This window comes from Tamandua tetradactyla, chromosome 8, assembly GCF_023851605.1.
Source record: "Tamandua tetradactyla isolate mTamTet1 chromosome 8, mTamTet1.pri, whole genome shotgun sequence".
Taxonomy (NCBI): Eukaryota; Metazoa; Chordata; class Mammalia; order Pilosa; family Myrmecophagidae; genus Tamandua; species Tamandua tetradactyla.
The window spans coordinates 34608903-34627653 of NC_135334.1; the positions used below are offsets into that span (position 1 = coordinate 34608903).

General features: G+C 36.8%; 1 protein-coding gene and 1 pseudogene across 2 annotated transcripts in view; one reads left to right on the plus strand and one right to left on the minus strand.

Annotated features, from left to right (window-relative positions):
* The window catches only part of CWF19L2 (CWF19 like cell cycle control factor 2), a 151774-nt gene that overhangs the window by 95206 nt on the left and 37817 nt on the right, over positions 1–18751 (plus strand). The gene's annotated exons all lie outside the window — the stretch shown is intronic.
* LOC143644286 (large ribosomal subunit protein eL6 pseudogene) lies at positions 451–1249 on the minus strand (annotated as a pseudogene).

Here is an 18751-nt window from a genome sequence, read left to right on the forward strand (position 1 = left end):
CACAAGATTGTATCAGGATTAAGATAGGAGTTTTCTGGGATACATAATAGTTTCAAACTGGCACAGTAGGCTTGAATCATGTTAGGAAATTTCTCATAAATGATAAAGGTTTTTTTAATTCCAGTCCCTACCAATAGAATTACAGGTTGCTAAGGAAATGCTGATTTGGCATTGTTTAATTTTTAGTTCAAGGCTAATAATTAACTACAGTGTAGAAGTAATTTTTTTTGTAGTTTTAATAATGAAAATCAGCGGTGCTAAAAATTTGAAGTAACTCTATAAGCAGCTTATAAAGTGCAGAGTTCTTGGATTATTGACTACAACTATATATGCTGTGTTTAATCCCCTCACTCTTAAAAGTTTATGAACTTTTGTATATTTAGAGCCAGCAGTTTCTTTGGTATATAGTTTTTTTTTCCAGTTATTTAATTAAGTTCTTAAGTGTTAAGTTTAGAACACCAATTTGTGAGATAAACTCCATTTGTGAGAGAAAACATAAAAGGCAGGTATCCTTGGGCTGAGGACAGCTTTGATTTTTGGCACATTGTGAGCCCACAGTTTCAAAGATCTCACCTTTGTGGTGTCTGGGCTTAGCACAGCTTCTTGAAGTAAGCATCACTAAGATGTTTTGGGATTTTCATACCACTTATGTCAATTTTGGTGGAGGTGGCGATGACAACCGTCTGGTGTGACCTATGTAAAGGAACTTGATTGAGGACCAAGGGTCTAGTCACAAGTAGCAAGCCGCAGTTTACCTGCTTAAAAAAAAACCACTCTCTTGGCCCTATGTTAACCAGTGAGGATGATCAGAGTGGTCCCATGAGTGATGCCAGATCTCAGCTTTCTCACATGCTGACTGAAGGGTTTTTTGCCACAGCTTAACAGCTTCCAAGGCATGTCTTCAGTAGGATAATATCTCAGCATTTTGTGAAGCTTAACCATTGTGGTACCTCCATTTTAGTCACCACCAATGGGTTTTGTGACAGAAGCAAGAACCTTCTCCTTTTTTTTCTTTTCAATACTGGATTTAGCTGCTGAATACTTCCTCTTGTACATGGCCTTTCTGGAGTATATTGCAGATTGGGAATATCTGCAAATTCCTCTTACGAGGACCAGGTTTTGCCTGCAGTGAGGCTTCCCCTTCTCGGGCTTTTGGTCTTGAGGCTATTCTTCTTAACACTGCCACTGGAATTAGCCTTCTTGACTTCTTCTCCATAGTAGCTGGCTTCTCAGCCATTTCACCAGCCATCTTGCAAGATGGGAAAGAGCTGGTATATAGTTTTGATATGTTAAATATTTTTATGAAAAGCTCACAAAAGCTCATGTTTCTTTATATTGTTATTTAGAAGTGAAGTCTAGAACAAAGGTTAACAAACTTTTTCTGTAAAGGGACAGAAGGTAAATATTTTTTAACTATCTGTTGCAGTTGTGCTGTTGTGGCACAAAAGCAGACATAGACAATGCATAAATCAATGGGTATGGCCATATTACAACAAAACTTTAAAGAAAAAATAGGCGACTAGCCTGATTTGGCCTGTGGGCTATAGTTTGCCAATCCATGTTTTAGTAAGCCCTCTAAATGATATACATTGTTATGGCAAATTCTTTGAATTTGGATACTTTCTTTGTTTTAGTGGTTCCCCTGAAAATGGGTCTTACTTTTGGGGAGAAGTAACAATCAGAAATATATGATAATAGAACAAGAGTCTGCTTATTTTATTTGTTTATTCAGTCAACAAATGTTCATTTATCTGATTTATTATGTGAGGTGATCTCCTGTTGGGAATATAATGGCACAAGAGGAAGTCATGATCCTTGCCTTAATGAAGCTTATAGGCTAATGAGGAAAAAGGATCATTAAATAAATTATTATGAAAAATGAATTCAATTACCATGAATGTGCAAATTGCCACAAAAAATAAGTGCAGTCTTTTGGGAGCAACACCAGGTTGACCTAACCTTAACTGAGGAGACAGAAAAGATTTTTTGATGAACAGCAAGTTTGATACTATTTCTAGTCAGTATTCAAATCTACCTTATTGTCTTTTACTGTTGGTATATATTTTATTTTTATTGCTATCTGATTTAATTTTTAGTTTATTTAAATTTTTCTGCCTGCCCTTTTTTGTAATTGTGGAATTAAAATTATATTCCCTTTTTTTTCAGTTTATTTTGCCATTAAATTATTAATAGCATCTCTTTCTAATAGCCAGAAAAGAAAATTATCTCATACCAAATATGAACTTGATTATATTTGGATGTAGGGTATTTGAGTTTTTAATTCTTTCTGTATTTTTGTAGTTTTTTAAAAAACTGAATATGTACTGTATAATTAATGAAAAAAAAGGAAACAATTAAAAGTATCCTGAAAAAGAAGGGTATGTTCATCTATTTTCCCCTTTAAAGCCTACAAGTATGTATCTTGAAATATGGATGGCAGTGTACAATGATTTTCTAGAAGATAATAGGTAAATAATAACTTCTTTTTGATGAAGAACCTGGTTTATGCAAAATTATGTAACTTTTCCAAGTTCCTACAGCTAATGAGGGAATGGCAAAAGCCAGTCAGAAGCCTCAAATTTTGACTCTCAACCTAGCTTTTTTCATTAAAAAATACTGTCTTTCAAATTACGCATATTGATGGATAGTTGTTGATTGTTCACTAAATTTAGCTGTCTTTGGACAGTTTTTATGTGTCATTTGTTCGTAGGCTGGAATAAGTTGTATATGTTTTGCTATTTCTTAAAATATATTCTATTGACTCAAACATTCTTTATATATAAACCCTTCCATTTAAAATTTAAGACGTTAGTGTTTCCTTGGCGACGTCTCAGGCGCATCTTCATGAGCTCTATATACATCTTTCCTCATTAATTTTGTTAGCATGTGAGCCCGAATTTTATCCTTTTGTATTGATAGAACATTAAAAATGGGCTGGAGAGGAAGGGAAATGGAAGGTACAAAAGACGAATGGTAAGGGAGAGAAAAAAGACACAAAGTAATTAGAGTTTTACCTTAAATTGTAAGAAAACAAAATGATCTTTATCATCTACTAAAATATGTTTGCGTTTCTATATATAGTTGTATTTTTTCTGTGTTTGTGACACTTAAAGCTAGATGTATTTTCTGATGGAAATAATCTTTGAAGTACATATATATTTTCATAATACACAGTAAAACATGAATCCTCTTTTAATTTTCAGTAAGCTATAATATTAATAAAAAACTTAGATTATGGGGCTTACTTTTTTTTAAAGGTGTAATTAGAGGGAGTAAAGACATATTGAATTTGCTACATCCATTAGTCATTTCAGTTCTCATGGTAGCCATTCCCATTCTTATAGACTTTTGCAGATATGAGATGAGGTTAGCTTTGGAAAATGCTAATCCAAGAGTGTGAAATCCTATATATTTTCCTGTGACATCCCCCCGTAAGGAAACTTGAAATGTTAGAAGTTATGTTTTTATTTTACACAAACTCAGAAAACTATTCATTTTTAACAAATAGAGGCTTAAATCCAGTCCAGGCTGGGTTTTGGTTTTGGTTTTTCTGAACTTCACCCAGGGTGGATGTTGGGCTGGGGCTGGGACCACCAGAAGATTTATTTAGTTAACATTCTTTAGTTAATGTCCTGGTTTTTGATCATTGTAAAATTTTGTGAGGACTGTTAATTCTTTCAGATTCTGTCCTATTAAGTTTTAATTATTGAGAACTGGGAACCCTGTTTGGATAAGTTACCTATTCATTCTATGTTTTTAAAATTAGATCTCAGAATTGCATGAAAATAACCACATTAAATTTATATTTATTTCATCAATGAATTGGTCTTTTTCCTGTGAATTAGAGGGTTTGAGATTTGAAGGATAGTGTTAGTTTTGATCAAATTTTTTTTTTAGAAGCATTGTCATAAAACTTGAAATGCCTTTGTAAGGCTTAAACTGCAATATATATTTTCTCTTGGTAATTCCTGTGTAATACTGTAATACAAATTAAATATATTTTGTTACAAGCCATTATTTTCACATAACAACATTAAAAAGCCTTTAGTTTTCATGGACTCTTTTATTTAGTGATCCAAGTATCTTAGTTTTAAAAAAATGCCAGTTATTTTATTGTATGTCAGGTTTTTTTTCTCATCTATCAAAATGTAAAAAACAAATTAATTTTTATGGTTAGAAGAAATGAATATTTTTGTATGCATAGTATTTAGTCTGTTAATTCACTAATTTCTTCCATTTCCAGGCTTGAATTTAGATAATATTTGGTATTGATTAAGCAGAATGTAAGTAATAATTTGATTTAATTCACCAATTCCTGTGGTTGGTCAGTATCAGTAATGAATACAAAAAACTTTCCCTGTGGAACTAATATAATCAGAGTCCTTCTAGAACAGGGTCTTTCACCTTGGATACTGTTGGTATTTTGGACTAGCTAATTCTTTATTGTGGGAGAACAGCCCTGTGTATTTTAGAATCTTTAGCAGTATCCTTGGTTGCTACCCAGTGGATGCCATTAGCATTCTCCCCACCCCATCCCAGTTTTAACAGCCAAAATTGTCTCTAGACATTGCCAGATGTCCCCTGTTGGGCAAAATTGTCCCCATTTGAGAACTCATTGTTCTCAAAGAACTTAGGACAGAATAATAATAATAATAATTACCATTTTTTTGAAGACATGCTATATACATCAGGTCCTTTCTATACACTAATGCTTGTAATTATCTGGTAGTATAGGTATTATTAACCCATTAATAAATAAAAATTGATGCTCAGAGATATTCAATAACTTACCCATGATCATAATTCCCTTTTCCAAGCCGGGTTCATTTCCAGTATTTCCTGTGTCAATACGTAGTACTTCTGTTAAATCTAGGTCAGTAAACTAGGGCTCATTAGCATCACTGCTCTCATACCCATATCAGATCTAGCACCAGGTTTATACTCTCCCCAGACCCCAATAAATCTACTTCTCTTCATTTCCAGTGCTACCACACCAACCAAGCTACCATTATTTCTTACCTAGTTTACGAAAATTGCGTCTTAACTGGCTTTCTGACATTCTTTCATTTCTTCTTCTAATTCTTTCTTTACTCTATGCTGTAAAGCCAGATAATTTTTTTAAAATGCATGTCTGATCATGTTAACCCTTAGGTTAAAGCATTTCAAGTGTCATTTGGTTATTGTTACGCTAAAGATCAGATTCTTTAACAATCGTGTGGCCTAACAAGAACAAGACCTTGAATGTTTTGTTCTCTTTCAGGCTTAACTCATATGTGCTCTCTTTTGTTTCCTCTGCTTCAGCCACGCTGACTTGCATTCCGCTCTTCATTTATATTATGAACTTCCTTCTGCTACAGCCTCTCTGAATATGCTGTTTCTGCTATTCTTTGTTACCTTTATCTCTTTCAATCTGGTTGTCTCTTCCTATTCATACAGATTTTACTTGTATCATTCTTTCTAGGAAAGCCTTTCCTCACCTCTCTGAATGAATCAATCCTTCTTTTAGGATGTCAAATTGTTATCATAGCTCTAATCTGTCTGTTCTTTGAGCAGTCCGTTAGTGAGTATCTATCTTTCCCTCTGCTCTCTAAGTTTCCATAATATTGGGGTCTTGTCTGCTTTTATTCACACTGTATCGTAAATATCTAGAGTAGTCCCTGGCACTTAATCTTATTCCATACATTTTTGTTGTCTAGAATCACATCTTTGAACTTTGAAGTTGACTGTATGAAACTTCAAAAATTCCTTTTCACTACTATCATAAATTGCTTTGAAAATTCAGATGTTTTATGTTGTTCTCGTTGATAACCATTGTTTAGATTTTGCAACAATTATATTTAAAAAGCACAGCCTTTTATCTCTTATCATCGTTTTCTTTTATCAGTTAGCTTTTTCCCTCTCTTATTTGAGACCACATTTAAAAAATTTCAAAGCAGTCTCATCACTGATTGAACTGCAGAGAAATTATTATATTCAGCATTTTATCTGATATAAAGAGCTGTGGTCTCAGGGATAGTAAAATGATAGGGCAGGTTTCCTGGAATGTGTGGTTAATTTATAGTGCATACAATCAAGAACTAATTATCTTTAAATTTCAAAAATAGTGATAATATTCTTCCAGTAAATTTTAGTAGTATAATGGTAACTGGAAGCTCAAATGCTTAACAAATGGTGGGATAATGGTATATTAACTAGTAGATTGCCTGGTCTACAAATAGTACCTTTTTTTTGTATGCTGTATGGTGGGGGTAACATTCATTCTTTTTCCATGTGGGTATCCCATTATTGCAGCATCATTTGTTGATTTTTTGTGGATTGCTTTTTTTCCTTTGTTTGTTTGACTTGTTTGTTTTTTGGGAAGTGTGTGGGCTGGGAATTGAACCCGTGTCTCCCACGTGGCATGCAGGAATTCTACCACAGAACTGTCCTTGCAACCACAAATAGTACATTTTATTTTAAAAACGTTTGTTCTGTTATCCATACTTTAATTTGACTGTCCAATACCCAGAATTACACATAAGCTTTTGTCTTTTTGAGGAACAATTTTGAGTCCTGCCTCTAATCCCTATACTTGTCTTTCTTCCATTGAGGATTTTAGGGAGAAGTCAGGATATTTCTAAATAATAAAACTACAGTGGAAACACTGGAAAAGTAAACTTAAAATCAGGCAATGCAGATTTTATGTTGATAAAATTATGTAAATCTTGTTGAAATTAGTTTTCTGAACACGCTGTATAGACTAAAATGGAAAAAAAAAGCTTGTGTGCTACTCCACTTTAATGTTTTTGTTTTTTTATTGAGAAGATTAACATATGTACAAAAAAAGCAATAAATTTCAAAGCATACCACAGCAATTAGTTATAGAATAGATTTCTGAGTTTGGTATGGTTACAGTTCCACAATTTTAGGTTTTCCTTCTGGCTGCTCCAAGACACTAGAGACTAAAAAAAATACCAATATAATGATTCAGCAATCATACTCATTTGTTAAGTCCTATCTTCTCATTTATAACTCCGCCTTCTCCTTTGATCTTTCTCCCATTCTAACTTTTTCATGTTGGAGAGTGTAACAGATATTAAGGGATGGGGGATGGAACTAGTTGATGATCTGGAGAAACTGGCCCCTCTGCATTTCAGCAGTAATCTGGCCTAGGAACCCATCTGGAGGTTATAGGTTTCTGGAAAGTAATAATAGTGCATGGAACCTGTTCTAGTTTGCTAGCTGCTGGAATGTAATATACCAGGAACAGAATGACTTTTTTTTTTTTTTTTTTTTTTTTTAAAGACAGAGAGAAGGAAGGAAGGATGGAAGGAAGGAAGGAAGGAAGAAAGGGAAACATCTTTAAACATTTTCTTGTTTTATTATATTTTGTTTGTTTGTTTGTTTTTTACATGGGCTGGGGCCGGGAATCGAACCGGGGTCCTCCGGCATGGCAGGCAAGCACTCTTGCCCGCTGAGCCACCGCGGCCCGCCCCAGAATGACTTTTTAAAAGGGGAATTTAATAAGTTGCTAGTTTACAGTTCTAAGGCCTAGAAAATGTCCCAATTAAAGCAAGTCTATAGAAATGTCCAATCAAAGGCCTCCAGAGAAAGATACCTTGGTTCAAGAAGACCAATGAAGTGCAGGGTTTCTCTCTCAAGTGGAAGGGCACATAGCGAACACAGTCAGAGTTTCTCTCTTATCTGGAAGGCACATATTGAACATGGTCATGATTCCTCTCTCATCTGGAAGGGCACATGGCAAACACAGCGTCATCTGCTAGCTTCTTCTCCTGGCTTCCTGTTTCATGAAGCTCCCAGGGAGGCATTTTCCTTCTTCATCTCCAAAAGTCGCAGGCTGTGGACTCTGCTTCGTCGTGCTGCAGCATTCTCTGCTCTCTCCGAATCTCTCTCATTCTCCAAAATGTTCCCTCTTTTTTAGGACTCCAGAAACTAATCAAGACCCATCCAAATGGGTGGACATACATTTCCCCCAATCTAGTTTAACAACCACTCTTGATTGGGTTACATCTCCAGGGAGATGATCTAATTACAGATTCAAACATACAGCATTGAATAGGGATTATTCTGCCTTTACAAAATGAGATTTAGATTAAACATGGCTTTTCTAGGGGAAATACATCCTTTCAAACCAGAACAGAACCTTTGTAGAGTCTCTCTAAAGCCTTAGGTGTTCTCTAAGGTCAATAGGAATGGTTTTGGTTGGGGTTTGGAAAACCATGAAAAATAGCAGTATCTAGCTGAAGCTTGCATAAGAGTAGCCTCCATAGTAACCTCTCGACTTTATTTGCACTCTCTTAGCTGCTATTTTATTTGTTACAGATCTTTTCCCCTTTTTGTTTAGGGAGGCACTGTCGATCCCATGATGCCAGGGCCAGGCTCATCTCTGGGATTCATATCCTGCATTGCCAGGGAGACTTTTGCCCCTGATATCATGCCCCACAAGAGGGGGAGGGTTTTTACTTGCAGAGTTAGGCTTAGAGAGGGAGGCCACATCTGAGCAGTAAAAGAGGTCCTCTGAAAGTAACTCTTAGACATAGTATAGGTAGGCTTAGCTTCTCCATTACAGAAATAAGCTTCACAAGAGCAAGCCTCAAGAGCAAGTGCTTAGCCTGTTGACTTGGGAGTACCTAATGTTTGAGACAGTATCAGATGTTTCCTCAGCAGGAAAGTTTAATAGTTCCATATTTTTTCTCCCATCCCTCAAGGGTCTTTGCCAATACTTTTTAATTGTCTGCTCAACAAACTCTGGAATGCACCCAGGCATTACATTAAACTGTACAGAATTACATGCCCTCATTCCCATTCTGGGCTCCCTGTTTCTGGGTTTTTAAATACTGTATCCAGACAAGTTGAGTTAGATTATGTGCTACAGAAAATTTAAGTTTTGGACAAAATAAACCTCTCTTCTTTTGGTCTTATAGAGTAGGTGAAGTTCTAAAATACTGACAGCGTCCTCCTTACCCCTGTATTCTGATTTACTTTAGTCCCGACCCCGATAGGCTTCATTCTTATCTCTAATTGAAGCCTGATCTCTTTTTCAGTTTATTTAACAGTTGGTGTTTGTGGCCATGCTGACCTTCAGAACTGCAGAACTCCTACTCTGAGTCATAGGTGACACACAGGAACCCAAAATTCCAGGGCAATACCAAGTTATGCATATATGGCATATCCTCTTAAAATGTAGAAATAACAATTTCTAGACTAAATGTGACTGCTATGAGTTTACAATCTAGGCCCCAATTTTCTTATAAGTATTTTCTAAATGAGACCATACAATATTTGCTCTTTTGTTTGTGGTTTATTTTGCATCACATAATGTCCAATATGCGATCATATGTATACACCACAGTTTGCTATTCTGTTCACAGTCTGTGAATCCATCAGCCCCCTGTCCATTGGGCATCATATATAATGTCCAAAATCAATAGTCCATGTCACATTATCTTCACTTAGTGGTATAATCACCAGCACTCTCAATTTTACACAATTTTCATTGCTCACAAGAGAAAAATAACTGATAAACATCCCCTCATGAAATAGAAAATCCAATCTTCCCCTTAACTTTTGTCCCTCCCTCTCATTATTTACCCCTGTTATTGCTGTGGTACTGTTGATGTCTTCCTATTAAACATAGCCCATAGCATGCAGTAGTTTTCCCCCATACCTCAGTATTATAAACTCCTTGTACAAGATTCATACCTTTGAAGTAGTTCATGCAAGAACTCATTTATATTTGTAGTGTTAATTGGTGGGATATGTGGCTCTGTACAATCCCTTTCAATCATGTGCAACTTCAAAATGACGATATTACTTATAGACCCACTAATGAACTGCCTGCACTTCTATCTATTCCCGTACATTTGAGTTCAGCCTCTTTAGCTAACCTTTGATCCATTCCTAGCTTCTGTATATCTCTAAATCCTCTGTATTCTGTATTATAAGCCTCTGAGTTTACCTTTACCAAGGTCATAAAAACAAAATCATACAGTATTTATCCTTTTGTATCTGGCTTATTTCACTCAGTATTATGTCCTCAAGGTTCATCCATCTTGTCATGTGTTTCAGGGCATCATTTCATCTTACTGCTGCATAATATTCCATCATATGTATATGTCATATTTTGTTTGTCACCTCCTCTGTGAATGGGCATTTGGATTGTTTCCATCTTTTGGCAATTGTGAATAATGTTACTATGAGCATCAGTGTGCAAATGTTTGTTTGTGTCACTGCTTTCAGCTCTTCTGAGTGTATACCAAGTAGTGGTACTGCTGGGTTGTAGTGCAACTCAATATTTGGTTTTCTAAGGAACCACCAAACTGTCTTCCAATAGTGGCTGTACCATGATACATTCCTACTAACGGTGCATAAGTGTAACAATTTCTCCAACATTTGTCTCTCTTTTTCTTTCAACATTGTAGTTTCCTATTTGTTTATAGTTTTTTTGTTTGTGTGTTTGTTTTGCATGAGCAGGCCCTGGGAATTGAACCTGTATCTGTGGCATGGCAGGTGAGAATTTTACCTGCTGAGCCACCATTGCACCGACCTCCTATTTGTTTAATAGCAACCATTCTTATAGGTGTGAGGTGATACCTATCTCATTGTAGTCTTGTTGTGCATTCCCTTTATACCTAATGGAAATGTGCATCTCTTCATATGCTTTTTAACATCTGTATTTGCTCGAGTTTGAGCAGGATTGGTGTTAGTTCTTTTTGGAGTGTTTGATAAAATTCCCCTGTGAAGCCATCTTGCTCTGGGCTTTTCTTTGTAGGAAGATTCTTGATAACTCATTGAACCTCTTTACTTGTGATTGATTTGTTGAGATCTTCTATTTCTTTGCAAGTCAGTATAGGTGCTTCATGTGTTTCTAGGAATTTGTCTCTTCCATCTAAGTTGTCTAGTTTGTTGGTGTATAGTTGTTCATACTATCCTCTTATGATTTTTTAAAATTTCTTCAGGGTCCATGGTAATGACCCCCCTCTCATTTCTGATTTTATTTACCTCCTCTCTCTCTTTTTCTTTATCAGTTTAGATAGAGATCCATTGATTTTATTGATTTTTCTCTAAGAACTGACTTTTGGTTTTATTGATTCTTTCTTTTATTCTTTTGTTCTTTAATTCATTTAAATCTGCTTTCATCTTTGTTATTTCTCTTCTATTTGCTTTAGGGTTAGTTTGCTGTTCTTTCTCTAGAAAGTTCCTCCAGGTGACCAGTTAAGTCCTCAATTTTTACTCCTTCTTGTTTTTAAATGTAAGCATTTAGGACAATAAATTTCCCTCTCAGCACAGCTTTTGCCACATCCCATAAATTCTGATATATCATATTCTCATTTTCATTCATCTCCAGATAGTTACTGGTTTCTCTAGCAATCTCTTCTTTGACCCACTGGTTGTTTAAGAATCTGCTATTCAGTCTCCATGTATTTGTGAAAGTTCTGGTTCTTTGGTGATTATTGATTTCCACCTACATTTCATTGTGATCAGAGAAAGTGCTTTGAATAATTTTGATCTTTTTAAATTTATAAGGACTTGTTTTGTGCCCCAGCATATGATCTATCCTGGAGAATATTCCAGGAGCACTGGAGAAGAATATATATATCCTGGTGTTTTGGGGTGTAATGTTCTATATATGTCTTTCAGGTCTAATACATTTATCAAGTTTTTTAAGTTCTCTATCCTGGTCCTCTGTCTGGTTGTTCTATCTATAGAGGAATTGGTATACTGAAGTCACCCACTTTTACTGTTGAAACATTTATTGCTCTCTTCAGTTTTGCCAGTGTTTGCCTCATGTTCTTTGGAGCTTCTTGATTGTGATCTTAAACATTTATGATTGCTATTTCTTCTTGGAGACTTGTCCCTTTTATTAATATGTAGTGCCATTCTTTGTCTCTTATGATGTCTTTACATTCAAAGTCTATTTTGTCTGATATCAGCATGGCTATTCCTGCTTTCTTTTGGTTACAACTTGCGGGAAACATCTTTTTATATCTTTTCGCTTTCAATCTGTTTGTATCCTTGTATCTAAGATGAGTCTCTTGTAAACAGCATATAGCTGGATTATATTTCTTAATCCATTCTGCCAATCTGTATCTTTTAATTGGCAAGTTTAGTCTGTTAACATTCAAAGTTATTACTATAAAGGGTATTTCTTGAATCCACCATCTTATCCTTTGGATTTTATTTGTCAGATCTCTATATTGTTTTTCCTCTTTGTATTTTATCCGTTGAGTTACCTTTACTGGTACTCATCAATTCTATGTCCTCCTCCAAACCTCCCTCTCCTTTTTTTTTTTTCAGCTAACAGAACTTCCTTTAGTATTTCTTATAGGGTTGGTCTCTTGTTGACATATTGTTTCAGGATTTGTTTGTCTGTGGAAATTTTAATCTCTCCCTCAGTTTTGAAGGACAGTTTTGCTGAGTACAGAATTCTTGACTGGAAGTCTTTCTCTTTCAGACTCTTAAATATATCATACCACTGCCTTCTCACCTGCATGGTACCTGTTGAGTAGTCTAAACTCAATCTTATGTGGTTTCCCTTGTATATAGTAGATCACTTTTTTCTTGCTGCATTTAGGATTTTCTGCTTCTCTTCAACATTTGACAGATTGATTAGTATGTTCTTGGAGCAGGCCTATTTGATTTTATTCTATTTGGTGTTTGTTGGGCTTCTTGGATTTGCAGATATGTCCTTTATAAGAGTTGGGAAGTTTTTCCCCATTATCTCCTTGACTAATCTTCCTAGCCCATGACTATTCTCTTCTCCTTCTGAGACAAGGATGATTTTTATATTTGTGTACTTCATATTGTCCCTCATTTCCCTGAGATTCAATTCAAATGTTTCCATATTTTTTGCCATTTGTTCTTTTGGGTGTGTGAATCAATTCTCTTGTCCTTTATTTCACTTGTTCTTTCTTTTGCCACTTCAAATCTGCTGTTGTGTGTCTCTGGTATTTTTTTTTTCTTCTTTTTTTTTTTAATGTGGGCAGGCACCGGGAATCGAACCCAGGTCCTCTGGCATGGCAGGCAAGCGTCCTTGCCTGCTGAGCCACCGTGGCCCGCCCTGGTATTTTTTTTTTTATTTGGTCTGCAGTATCTTTCATCTGTGTGATATTTGCTATTTTTCTGTTTTTTCTTTCAAATTCTTCTTTATGCTTTTGTAGTGTCTTCTTGGTCTCCTTTATGTCATTAGCCAACCACCGATTTTATTTTGTAGAGCTGTACAAACATTTTTGATTAGTTGTTCTGAAATCTGTGTCTCCTCCAGTGTTTTAATTTGTTCATTTTATTCAGCTATATCTGTCTGCATCTTCACATACTTTGTGATTTTCTGTTGCCTTAGAGGCATATAATTATCTTGTTAGGGTTACCTTGGAAGTTGATTTCCCTCAGTAGTCTAAGATTTTATATTTGTGGCACTGGCGTGGAGCAGGATGTAGGGTGTGGGGAAGGGTGCAGCGGTGTGGTAGCAGGGCACCGAGTAAAACTGGGCATGGGCCAGGGGTGCTGTTCATGGGGTACACTGTAGGGTACATCAGGGGCCGGGTGCAGCATGAGGGACACAGAGACAGGGTGTGGCAGGAGCAGATCGTGGGGGCTGTGCGGGTCATGGGATGTGTTGGTGTGCAAGAGGGTGGAGCACAAGGGTGGTAGGCTGTGGCATGGACGTGTGGGTAGGGTGTGGTGCACGTAGGGAGCACAGGGGTTGTGGGAATCGGGGCACTGGGTATTGGGCACTGTCAGGTGCATATTTTAAGGTTTGGTCACTCTGGTCCAGTGAATTGAAAGAAAGCACAAGGAGCTTCTGGTAGAGTGGCCATCTTTAATCATTCCTTCCACTCTGCTTTTTCTCTCTCTCTCCTGAAGCTTACAGAGCAATAGTTACCCATTTGCTAAATTACACAAAAGTGGCATTTTACTAACAGGTGACATCATTCCTGGAATATATGATTGGATACATGTTACATCATTGGTTATATAGCTGGTGCTGTGTTTTTGCTACATAAGCTATGCTACATCATGCTTCCCATGAACTTTAGACCTGGAAGCACTTAAGGTGACCATCTTAGCAGGCTGTTTAGAATAAACAGTTTTTGGAGCCCCACAGGCACGGAGGTCGGAGTGTAGGGCTGAGACATGGGTGTGCATGCTCAAGGATTGGGGGTACTGGGGAAGGGGCAGGGTGCGGGTGTGCATTTGAGTGGGCATTGGGGCCAGGACACAGATGTACATGGGGGTGGGGCATTAAGGGTGGGGTGCAGCTGTTAGGGCATAGTTATACATGTGACAGACAGGGTTGTGGTGCAGGTCGACGGGGCAGGGCGAGTGTGTGGGGGTTTGGGGCGTGGGTGTGGGTGTGCGTGTGCACGTTTTGCAGGAGGCTGTCGGGGTAGGAGTGCGCACATGTGTGGGTTTGGCATGGAGGCACCTGTGAGCACCTGTGAAGGGGTATGGTGAGGTGCAGGTGTGTGTGTGTGTGTGTGTGTGTGTGTGTGTGTATGGATGAGCTGGGTGAATGTGTGCACAGGGAAGTGGGTTGGGCCGGGGTGGGGGTACAAGTGTGGATGGGACGCAGGCCTGCAGGTGCAGGGGGTGGGGCAGTGGGGTAAAGATGTCCTGGTTGGATTGAGGCAGGGATGCTTGGAGTGCTGGGGTGCAGCACTTGCCTGCTTGGGGAACCGGGGACCTGAGGACAGATTGTAGTGAGGTGGAGCTTGTGTGTGGTGTGTTTGTGTCAGGGTAGGGGCGTGGGTCCCAAGGGTTTGCACATGGATGTGGCATTTCAAGGAACATGGCTTGACTTACTTTCTAGTCCTCGCTTCCCTGTCCATGCACTCTTCAGGGATCTGGGCCTCCATTTGAAAAGGGGTACATGAGGCTCTTTGTACTAGCTGGATGGTCTGGTTCTCTGAATTTCAGTTCCTCAGCTTTTTAAACCAGAATATTCATCTGTAGTGCAAAAAACCCTCTGAAGTAATTTGTACCTTGGAATGGCCATCCTGGTTTTTCTGTTACTTCTCTACCTGTTCCTTGGAACAGGGGTGAACTCAATCTATCCTATTCTACCATCTTCCCTGAAGTCCTAGTTTAATGTTTAAATTAGCTGTATTGCCAGACAAAGGTGGGTAGGAATTATATATAATGTTCCCAGTTCTTGTAGACATGGAAATATTCTAATGAAAACCATTGTTTTTTATTTGTCAAAGCTAACATTAAAGTCTATTTTTTTTGGTTACTTAGATAGTAAAAGGTTGTGGGATTTAAAGCTCACCTTGATTTTAGGTTCAGATGGTTAAATCTCTTGTGGCATGAGAGATATCCATTGTCATTTTTGGTGTTTAACGTGAGGTTTTCTTTATTTTGTGACCCAGCATCAGTGATTCTTTCCTTTTCCTAACCTCGATGATTTGTTTTTTTTAATCCCTTAACAAAAACAGTCACTTATGAGTTGCTCATTCTTATGCCTAAGTAACAAGATAGGAATCAACTTAAGGGACTTGAATTATGTACAAGCTAAAGAACTTGAATCTGATGCCATATTACCTTGTAAGATTTTAAAATCACTTAATGGAATTTCTTTCTATTTTTTTGTTTTTTCAACAAAGGCTTAGTTGGAAGCTGAAATTACGATTCACTCAGCATATCTATTTAGCTGCTAACTTTCTAGCACTGCACTGGTACATGATTTAGTAAGAAAGCAATTTTTAGAAATAGTATGTCAGCTGTGAGTTGCTATAGTAGGATATATTTCATTCGAGATTTTTTTTCTCAGCTTAAGCTTATTGATATTAGTAGGCAGAATATCATAGGACTGTTGGCTTTTTTGAATATTTGGTAGCTATGTGAACATCTGAAACATAGTATCATTTTAGCCTTTTCAGGAAGCCAATACTTGGAAGTTGTTACTCTTTTTAATAAACTAGGTGATAGTGATACTGGTTTTTTATGGAGTGTGAGGGTTTTAATTATTTGTAAAAGGACTAGGTAATGTGATACTTCACATAGTATGAATGCAGAAGGCCAAGGCCACAGTATGTTTTCTTGATATATCATTATTTGTTCTTCATTGTCTTAACCAAGTTGGCTCTGGCTCCACTTTGAAAAATAATTCCTTTTTGGAATGTTTGTCTTTGATTGGATTTTACTTATCTTAAATTAATTTTGAAAATGCATGGGATCAGATTCTTTGTTTTATTTCTGTAACAAATTATTGTGAATATTTTACCATCATAATGATGCAGTATATGAATGGGAATTGGTAGTAAAAGAAACAGAGTTCAAAAAATTTCTTCTAGCTAGGATGTGATTATAGACCAGAGAATAAAACAAGTATATGAATCTTTGTTCTGTGGTTTGACATTATGATTAAAAATATGGCATTTTGCATATCTTCTCCTGATCCTCGTCACGTTTATGTATTGTAGGCTAGCTTTTATATTTTTACTATAAATTTAATAATTATTTATTGAGTATGTGGAGAAGATGCCTCTAAAACCCTACTCTTATATTATACACAGTTGTAATGTACTTGATTATACAGTTTTAGACCAGGTGCCTAGTAAAATAAGCAAATTGAAAGTTGGGAAACAGAACACCACAAGCAGAAATGCTTATATCAATAAGAACTGCCCCCTGAGGTATACATAGAGCAGAGGATGAGATACAAAAATGCAGAAAACTAAATAAATAAATCGTGGAAGTCTTGGTTGGTTTAACTGCCCTACCATAGAAGAAACTAGCCCTTTTTTACTTTGAAGGCTCATAGTAATTGACTCAGTAATTATTTTTTATTGTCAGGAATATATTAAGTTCCATGTGTCATATTTGAAAAGGTAGGACAGTGTTTAATGCTAGAAACATTTCCTTTTGAAAGGATTGAATAAATAATGGTTTTATGCTTACATGGCACACCTTCAGCTATTTGGGAAATTTAGCTGTTTTATGTGTTGCCAGCATACAATAAAAAAGGTTTAAACATCAGTTATGATTTGATATCTCATATAATAGCAATATAATAATATAATTAATTATCAATTTAATTTAATTGATTATCAATCCCCACAATAAAGTCCGGATTTCTTTTCTTCTCTTTAGTCAAATTTTTCAAGAAATTTAGCTGTGACTGATGGCAGGGTCATATCTATTACAAAGGAGTGTTTAAAATAGAATCTTTAGTGTGTTTCAGTGTTTAAATTCTGATTTGGAAGAGTTGGAAAGGCCAACAGTAAAGGCCAACAGTAAAGAAGAAGAGTGGCATATCTGAGCAGATTGCAGAGAGTCAGTCCTATTCAGAGCATGTAAAGAGGGATTAGGGTCCAGGGCACAGATAGCAGGATTATTTTAAACAGGAGCACATGCAAAGACAGGAATTTGCCAGACTGTGCGAAGTAGATACTGTGAAATAGATAGGCTTTTAACAATGGGAATGTAAACTTGTATTCAAGTTTGAGTCTTGATAAAGTCCAAATCAAGGCATCATCAAGGTAATACTTTTTTCCTAAAGACTGGTGGCCAGCAAACCTTGTCCTCTGTCATGTGGCAAGGCCACATCTGCTCATCTCTACTTTCTCTTCTAGGTTTTGTTGCCCTTAGCTTCTTGCTTCCATTGTTTTCTCTAATGAATTCATCCAGTTTTTTAAGGACTCCAGTAAAAGGATTAAGACCCCTTCAGGATGAAGTGGGTCACACCTTCACTGAAGCAGCCTCATCAAAAGATCCTATTTATAATGAGTCCACACCCACAGGAATGATAAATTTAAGAACATGATTTTCTGGGGTACGCACAGCTTCAAACCATCACAGTTTGTTTTTTGTTTATTGGTTTGGTGCTAAGAAGATGAAGAAATTCTTGTTTGTTTGTTTTCTTTGAGGGAAAGTAAGAGTGAGAATGAGAGGGGAATTGGTAGGGTGCCCAAGGCTTGTTGGTGAACTTCTGAAATAGCTACTGTGGGAAATGGGAGGTTTTCCAGTTGTGTGGGAGAGCAAGTTCCTCTTATAAATTTATAGTTTAACCATTTTATGAAGTTTTATGACATTTCTGTAGTAACATGACAACCAGGGCATAGGACCAGAGAAGGTAAATGACCGACTACATTCAGTTTAGACTGTACTAGATGGTATTATTGATTTTGATTATTAAAGATAGTATACTAAGGCATAAAGGAGTGGCCTTATGTTATTATTACATTTATTATCAGCCATCATATTATACAACTGACATTTGAAACATTTGAATTTCATGTACTGTTATATACTGTTTTTAAACAGTAGCTTAATTATATTAAAAATTATAATTTTGTTCTTGAGACACTCTTGAAAAAATTAAATAAGCAGAGCTTCAGAACTAGAGCACCTTGTTATTGCTATTTACAGTACATTAGATCTGTATCAGTCATATTTCAGTCAGAGAAGGAGAACCACTAGGAAACACATACACAAACGAAGGGATTTGACCTTATGCAATTATGGGAGCTGGTCCAGCTTTCTCTAAATGCTGTTGTGTTTGTGTGTGATGCTGGAGCTTTATGTCCACAGGACACGCAATTGGGGAGGGAAAATGGATGTAAAGAAGGAAAAAGCTGCAACCACAAGCACTATCTGGAGCCCTCAAGGATGGACAAAAACACATGCCAATTCTTGTTGCCTCTGACCTTGGTGGTATGGGTGTCCTTTAGAGGTCAGGATCTGAAATACAGAACTAACCCAGGCGTTGGAGAAGCTGGGGAGAATAGAAGAAAAGGCGGAGTAGTTGTAG